Raw genomic sequence first — 7,354 nt, forward strand, 5'->3', positions numbered from 1 at the left:
GCTAAGGGGTTCCTCAATGAAAGGGGCCAGTGGCAGGGCCAGAGCGCGTGCCCAGAGGGCAGTGGGTCATGGTGCCCTCGCACCTACTCCATGGCCATGATGGCTGCACCATATGCCGCCGGGGTCCACTGCACCACGCTACCGCCCAGACTACGTGAGAAACCGCCTGGATTTTTGGTACATCAGCAGAGTGGGGATGAGAGCATGTTAAGTCTCTGATTTACATTTTTTTTGAGTTATATTCTAAAGCCACTTTATGTTTACAGTAAAATTGAGCTTTCCCAGTGACGTGTTTAACTTTTTAAAAATGGAAATTATGGCCCATGTTTCTGCTTCTTGGTATCTGCCTCAGAGTAACAATGCATGAAAAGGCTCATACAAGGGTATGCATACAAGATCACAAACAGCTGTCCAGTGTTTAAAAACAATGCTTGTAATAGTGGAAGATTGGTACCAATAGAAGAATGGAGAATTAATTAAATCAAGAAACATTCCTATTGTGAATATTATGCAGTATTGACAGGGGTGAAATAGATCCGTGTGGGCAAAAAATCTCCAAAGCCTGGCCCTGGCCGGTTGGCTCAGTGGTAGAGCGTCGGTCTGGTGTGCAGAAGTCCGGGGTTCGATTACCGGCCAGGGCACACAGGAGAAGCGCCCATCTGCTTCTCCACCCCTCCCCCTCTCCTTCCTCTCTGTCTCTCTCTTCCCCTCCCGCAGCGAGGCTCCATTGGAGCAAAGATGGCCCGGACGCTGGGGATGGCTCCTTGGCCTCTGCCCCAGGCGCTGGAGTGGCTCTGGTGGCAACAGAGCGACGCCCCAGAGGGGCAGAGCATCGCCCCCTGGTGGGCAGAGCGTTGCCCCCTGGTGGGCGTGCTGGGTGGATCCCGGTCGGGCGCATGCAGGAGTCTGTCTAACTGTCTCTCCCCGTTTCCAGCTTTAGAAAAATACAAAAAAAAAAAAAAAAAAAAAATTTCCAAAGCCTACTAACTAGAACAGGCCAAAAGAATTAAAACACTTAATGTTTAGTTTAGAAGGAATAAAGACATCTACTCATTCTTCTAATAAGCAAAGGTTTCATGTTTCATGTATGGGTATATGTGTGTAAACACACCCACACATACGAAGGTCAAAGACTAAGGAAAAGAAATTTTTTATTTTTCCAAAACACGGTGACTAAATATTTAAAATGTTGGGTAGTTAGTAATTATTCCTAAGGTGCAGAGTAGTGCAGAGAATAATATAACACAGTCTGTGCTCATCACCCACACTGAATAAATGTTAACATTTTCTGCCTCTTGGTTTGGTAACTTTCTTTCCACTTGCAAAGCCCTCACCACCCCTTCCTACTCATATGTGATTATCCAGGGCTCGCCCTCCTTTCCTTCCTGGGCTACTCGCAAAGTCCTCCCTGATTGCTGCAGCTCTCTATGCTCTTTACCTCTTCTAAATTTCTACAGATGTGCAGACTGCATGCCGCTGGCAAGTGTTCATCCACTCCACAGTAAATGTTTATCTGTAAAAAAAGCATGAGAGTATCCACCTCATAAGGTAGTTGTTAGGACCAAATAAATGTGTCAAAATATGTGTAGCATCTCCAGAAGAGCTGTATAAGGCCTACACAGAATAATTAGTAGTAATATTTTACTGCCTTGTATTCTTAATAACAAAAATGGCAGCTGATATTTCTTGAGCACTTACCAAAGTGCTAGGCTCTGACCTAAGCACTTTACAGCATTCTCCTATTAAATTTTCACAACTACTCTATGAGGTAAGTGATATTACACCTCCAATTTTTCATGAGGAGACTGAAGTGTAAAAATAATTAACTGACTTGCCCAGTATATCCAGTTCATCCAGAAGGAGCTTGGATTTGAATCCAGCAGAATCCATCTGATTCCAGAGCTTCAGTTGATGTAATAGTTGCCCATTAGAGGGGGGAAATTTGAAAAACAGACAGAACCCCAGAAAAGGAGAAATAAAACTTGGCACCCCAGCCCTACTTTCCCCAAACCGTTGCATTAACATTTGATGGGTATTTCTTTTTTTATACCAGCTTTATTGAGGTATCATTCACAGGCCATAAAATTCACCTATTTAAAGTGTACGATTTAGTGGATTTTACTATATTCTTATGGTTGTACAACCATCACCACAGCTTAACATTCCAGAACATTTTTCTCACCGAAAAAGCAACTTCACACTTGTTAGCAGTCACTCCCATTCGCTTCTTCACCATCCCCTGACAACCACTAATCTACTCTTTATCTCTCTGGATTTGCATAATTTGGACTTTTCATGTAGATGGAATCATAAAATATATGGCTTTTTCTTAACTAAGCATAATGTTTTCAAGGTTTATTCGTGCCGTAGCATGTATCAGTACTTCATTCTGTTTTATGACTGAATCAGTTTCCATTAAGCATATAGATATGCCACATTTTGTTTATTTATTTCTGAATTGATAACCATTTGGGTTGTTTTTGCTTCTGGGCTATCATGAATCATGATGCCATGAATATTTGTGTACAAATTTTAGCCTAGATGTATGTTTTCACTTCTCTTAGGGCGTTGGAATGGCTGGGTCATATAAATCTACGTTTAACCCTTTGAGTAATTGCCATACTGTTTTCCATAGTGACTGCACCATTTTGCTTCCTTTTCTCTCTCTCTCTCTCTCTCTCTCTCTCTCGTGACAGAGACAGAGAGAGTCAGCGAAAGGGACAGACAGAGAGGAAGGGAGAGAGATGAGAAGCATCAATTCTTCATTGCAGCTCCTTAGTTGTTCATTGATTGCTTTCTCATTATGAACCTTGATCGGGGGGCTACAGCAGAGCAAGTGACCCCTTGCTCAAGCCAGTGACCTTAGCCTCAAGCCAGCGACCTTGGGCTTCAAGCCAACGACCTTTGGGCTCAAGCCAGCGACCATGGGAAATGTCTATGACCCTATGCTCAAGCCAGGAACCCTGAGCTCAATCTGGTGAGCCTATGCTCAAGCTGGATGAGCCTGTGCTCAACCCGGCAACCTTGTGGTTTTGAACCCGGGTCCTCTACATCCTAGTCCAATGTTCTATCCACTGTGCCATTGGCTGGTCAGGCTAGATGTGCTTCTTTTAAGACAATAGCTTTAGCTCCATGTTTTTGACATAGTGAATGCCAAAGTTACTACATTTAATGAAGCTTCTGAAACTGGTAAGGAGGAAGCCAGAGTTCTCATGTGCAGGACCAGTTATTCCCATAATAAGCAATAACAATTACAATGTGAACGTTTCCTTTTGAACCTCCTTCACATGTTGTCCTGGAAGGAGACTGCCCCGGATGGAGTCATGAGAGCAGTTGCTCCAGAATGCCTGTTTGATGTCTCATTGAGCCATCACTCCCATCAGCTACTCTGTGTAACATTTTAGGTCTATGATGGTTTAAGGTTGTTCTCCTGATACACAGGTGACAAGCAGAGCTAACGAGCTTGTAGAAGTGGATTTCCCCCACAATGAATTAACAGTTTGATTGTAGGAAACACTATCTCTCAGGGACCAATTCATGATTATGTCTCAGGAGGCTTGGGAAAAAACCCTACTAACTTTTTCTACCCTCTAGGACAGGAGTATTAGAAGGGTGAGGAGGCCCTGGCCGGTTGGCTCAGTGGTAGAGCGTCGGCCTGGCGTGCAGAGGTCCCGGGTTCGATTCCCGGCCAGGGCACACAGGAGAAGCGCCCATCTGCTTCTCCACCCCTCCCCCTCTCCTTCCTCTCTGTCTCTCTCTTCCCCTCCTGCAGCCGAGGCTCCATTGGAGCAAAGATGGCCCGGGCGCTGGGGATGGCTCCTTGGCCTCTGCCCTAGGCGCTAGAGTGGCTCTGGTCGCAACAGAGCGACGCCCCCTGGTGGGCGTGCCGGGTGGATCCCGGTTGGGCGCACGCGGGAGTCTGTCTGACTCTCTCCCCGTTTCTCGCTTCAGAAAAATACAAAAAAAAAAAAAAAAAAAAAAAAAGAAGAAGAAGAAGGATGAGGAGAGCTTGCAAAGAAATGCATAAATTTTGTTGAGATAAAAGCGTAATACACGTTTTTATTTTATGTGGATAATGCCTGGGACCTCAGCAGTCTGTGGTAATACAGAAGTAGTACCCTCCTCCTATTCAAGGGCCCTGCCCAAAGTCCCTGATTTGAAACCCAGTTTGTCTGTTGGCATTTGGTTCTTGCTTTTAGCATTAATTCTATGTTTTTATTACAAAGTAATAAAGGCAAACAAACCAATTCAAAAAAACAGGCAAAATATTTGAATAGCTATTTCTCCAAAGATTTACAAATGGCCAATAAGTACTTGAGAAGATAATAAGTAATGCTCAACACCTCTAAGCATTAGGGAAATACAATAAGTAATGCTCAACACCTCTAAGCATTAGGGAAATACAAATCAAAATCACGATGAGATACTACTGAACACAATTAGAGTGGCTATTATCAAAACAAAACAAAACAAAACCAGAAAATACCTAGTGTTGGCCAGGATATGGAGAAATTGGAACCCTGTGCATCGCTGGTGGGAATGTAAAATGGTGCAGCTGCAGTGAAAAATGGATGGCAATTTCTCAAAACCTGAAACAGAATATGATACAGTGATTCACGTCTAGCTGTATACAGAAAAGAATTGCGAGCAGGCACTCAAACAGATACAATCACACCAATGTTCATTGTAGCACTATTGGCAATAGCCAATAGGTAGAAACAACCCACTGTCCATCCTCAGATGAATGGATAAACAAACCATGGTATGTATGTATGTATGTATGTATGTATGTATATATGTATGTGTGTGTATATGTGTGTGTATATGTATATGTATATAAATATGTGTATATACACATACAATGTTGAATATTATTCAGCCTTAAAATGAAGGGAAATCTGACACATGCTACAGTATGGATGAACCTTGAAGACATTATGTGAAGTGAAATAAGCCATCACAAAAGCACAAATATTGTATTATTTCAACTACATGAGATACCTAAAATAGTCTAATTCATAAAGAAAGAAAATAAAATATTGGCCAGGGGCTAGGGTAAGTTGGAAGAGGAGAGTTAACATTTAGTGGGTATGAAGTTTCAGTTTGGGATGGTGGAAATTTTCAGGAGATTAGATGGTGGTGATGATTCCACAATGTGAATGTACTTAATGCCACAGAACTGTACACTTAAAAATGGTTAAAATGGTAAATTTTAGGAAATAGATATTTCACCACAATACAAAAATAATGAAAGCTATGTGTGTGGTTGTAAAAAAGTATATATAGTATTAGAAAAAAAGAATATGTAGTATTAGTTATAATGAGAACTAAGAGACTCCCTACCCCATTCCTCCCTGGTTCCTCATTTTCGCTCCTAGGGGTAGCCACTCTCAACTTTTCACTTTTTCTTTAGTTCCATATTTCTCAGTAATAGCAATTCATGCTGTTTTTCTTGATTTATTAATTTCCAACATCATCTATTATACTTCTGGTTATAATAGATGCAGATTTAACTGAAAATTTTTTTCTTAATTTATTGATTTCAGAGAAAGGGGCAGGGAGAGAGAGACACAGACAGAAACATCAATCTGTTCCTGTATGTGCCCCAGTTGGGTATAGAACCCACAACTCTCACACATTGCCATGACATTCTAACCAACTGAACCCTCTGGCCAGGGCCAGATTTAGCTTTTTTACCTCATTCCTCTATTGCCTATTTTTACTACTCCATCTTCCCAGTAGTCATATCACAATTTTTTAAATTGACAACTATTTAATCTTAATATAAGCATGTGAATTTTGTCCCCTGAAAAGTTACATGGTGTACATATTTTTCTGGTACAAATTTTTTATTTTTCTTAATTGAGAATTGCAGCTTTTTTCTTATTTGCTTAATTTTCTATACCTATCTTTAATTTTTTCCACATAGTACATCATATCTAGCAATGACCTAAAAATATAATTTTATTAATGTTTAGCTATAAGTCTATCAATTCCATTTTCCCCTCCCTCTGGAGAGGTCCCTGCTGGATTCTTTCATCTTCCTGCTTCAACATGAAGTAGTTGTTTTCTTGGCCACACACTTGTCATCCTGGGGTTCACTTCTCTCTACTCACTTCCTGGACCTCCTGTTTCTTCTGTTTTTATTTGCTACTTCATGTTGCTGTAGTGCATCCTTCAGCACCTGCCAAGGAAAAGGTGCATATTATTGTTGTCATTATTAGATCTCACATGCTTTTCTTTTATCCTCACATTTGATAATTGGGCTAAGTATAGGATTCTGGATTGAAAAACATTTTCCCTCTGACTTTTGAAGCCAATGTCCCATGGTTTCTAGTTTCCAGGGCTGACATTGAGAAACTTGAGTCTAGTTGTATTTCTGGTCTTTATATATAACATGTTTTCTGCTCTTTTAATCTCTTAGGGTTTTTTTTAATCCCTGGTTTGGAGAAATTTCCTGACAAAGTGCCATGTTGGTGGTAGGGTTCTCTTCATTTACTCTGCTGGGTTCTCAGTGAGCCTTTCAGTCTGGAAATGAAAATCTAGGATTTATGCTGGAGTGTTCCTTAATGGTTTCACCTGTGCTAATTTGGATCTTTCAGTATCCAAAGCCAAAAGTGCAGTTGATATTTTCTGTCCTCCATGGTGCCTGGCAAGAAGCTAGCACTGGGTTAGCACCCACAGTCAGGGGCCAGTGGTTAAAAGGACAGGTTTCTGGTTTGGCAGCAATGTGATGAAAAGCAGCACTTGACAAATATTTGGTGGAGAAGAGAGTGGTAACAGGTTCATTTCACAAGTGGCCGGGTCCTTTGAACCTGAGTGAGGAGAACCAGATCAGCAGCTTTCCACCTTCTCCAGCCTCCACTCCAGGCCATGCCCTCAAAGACTGCTCAGTAGTCCAGTGAACCGGTGGGGAATGGGAAACAGCACTGGGAGTCTCACTGTACTTGGGGTTAGGGTCAAAGATCAGCGCCGGAAGGGAAAGCCCCACACCCTTGTTGGAATTACCGTGGAAAGCCCTTAAATCTCCCAGAAATACAGGATACTGAGAACTTTCTGTACTAAATGTTTCTCTCTGCTCCTCAGTTGATCCTTTAATGTCTTCTCCCAGGATGTCAGTGAAACCATCTCCATCCAATTCCTTGGTCACAGTTAAACAATTTGTGTTATTTTTCACTGGGAAATACCTAAAGTTGTTTCCACAGCTTTTTCGTAATTTTGGTTCTGTTAGATTTTTACTTCTAAACATGATGGAGGTAACAGGGCTCAGAAATATCATTAAAAGCAGGCAAAATATATAAACCTGTGGCTTTTAAGACACTTGATAGGCCGTGAAAGACAATTCCTGAGAGAT

This window comes from Saccopteryx leptura, chromosome 10 (assembly GCF_036850995.1).
Source record: "Saccopteryx leptura isolate mSacLep1 chromosome 10, mSacLep1_pri_phased_curated, whole genome shotgun sequence".
NCBI classification, from domain to species: Eukaryota; Metazoa; Chordata; class Mammalia; order Chiroptera; family Emballonuridae; genus Saccopteryx; species Saccopteryx leptura.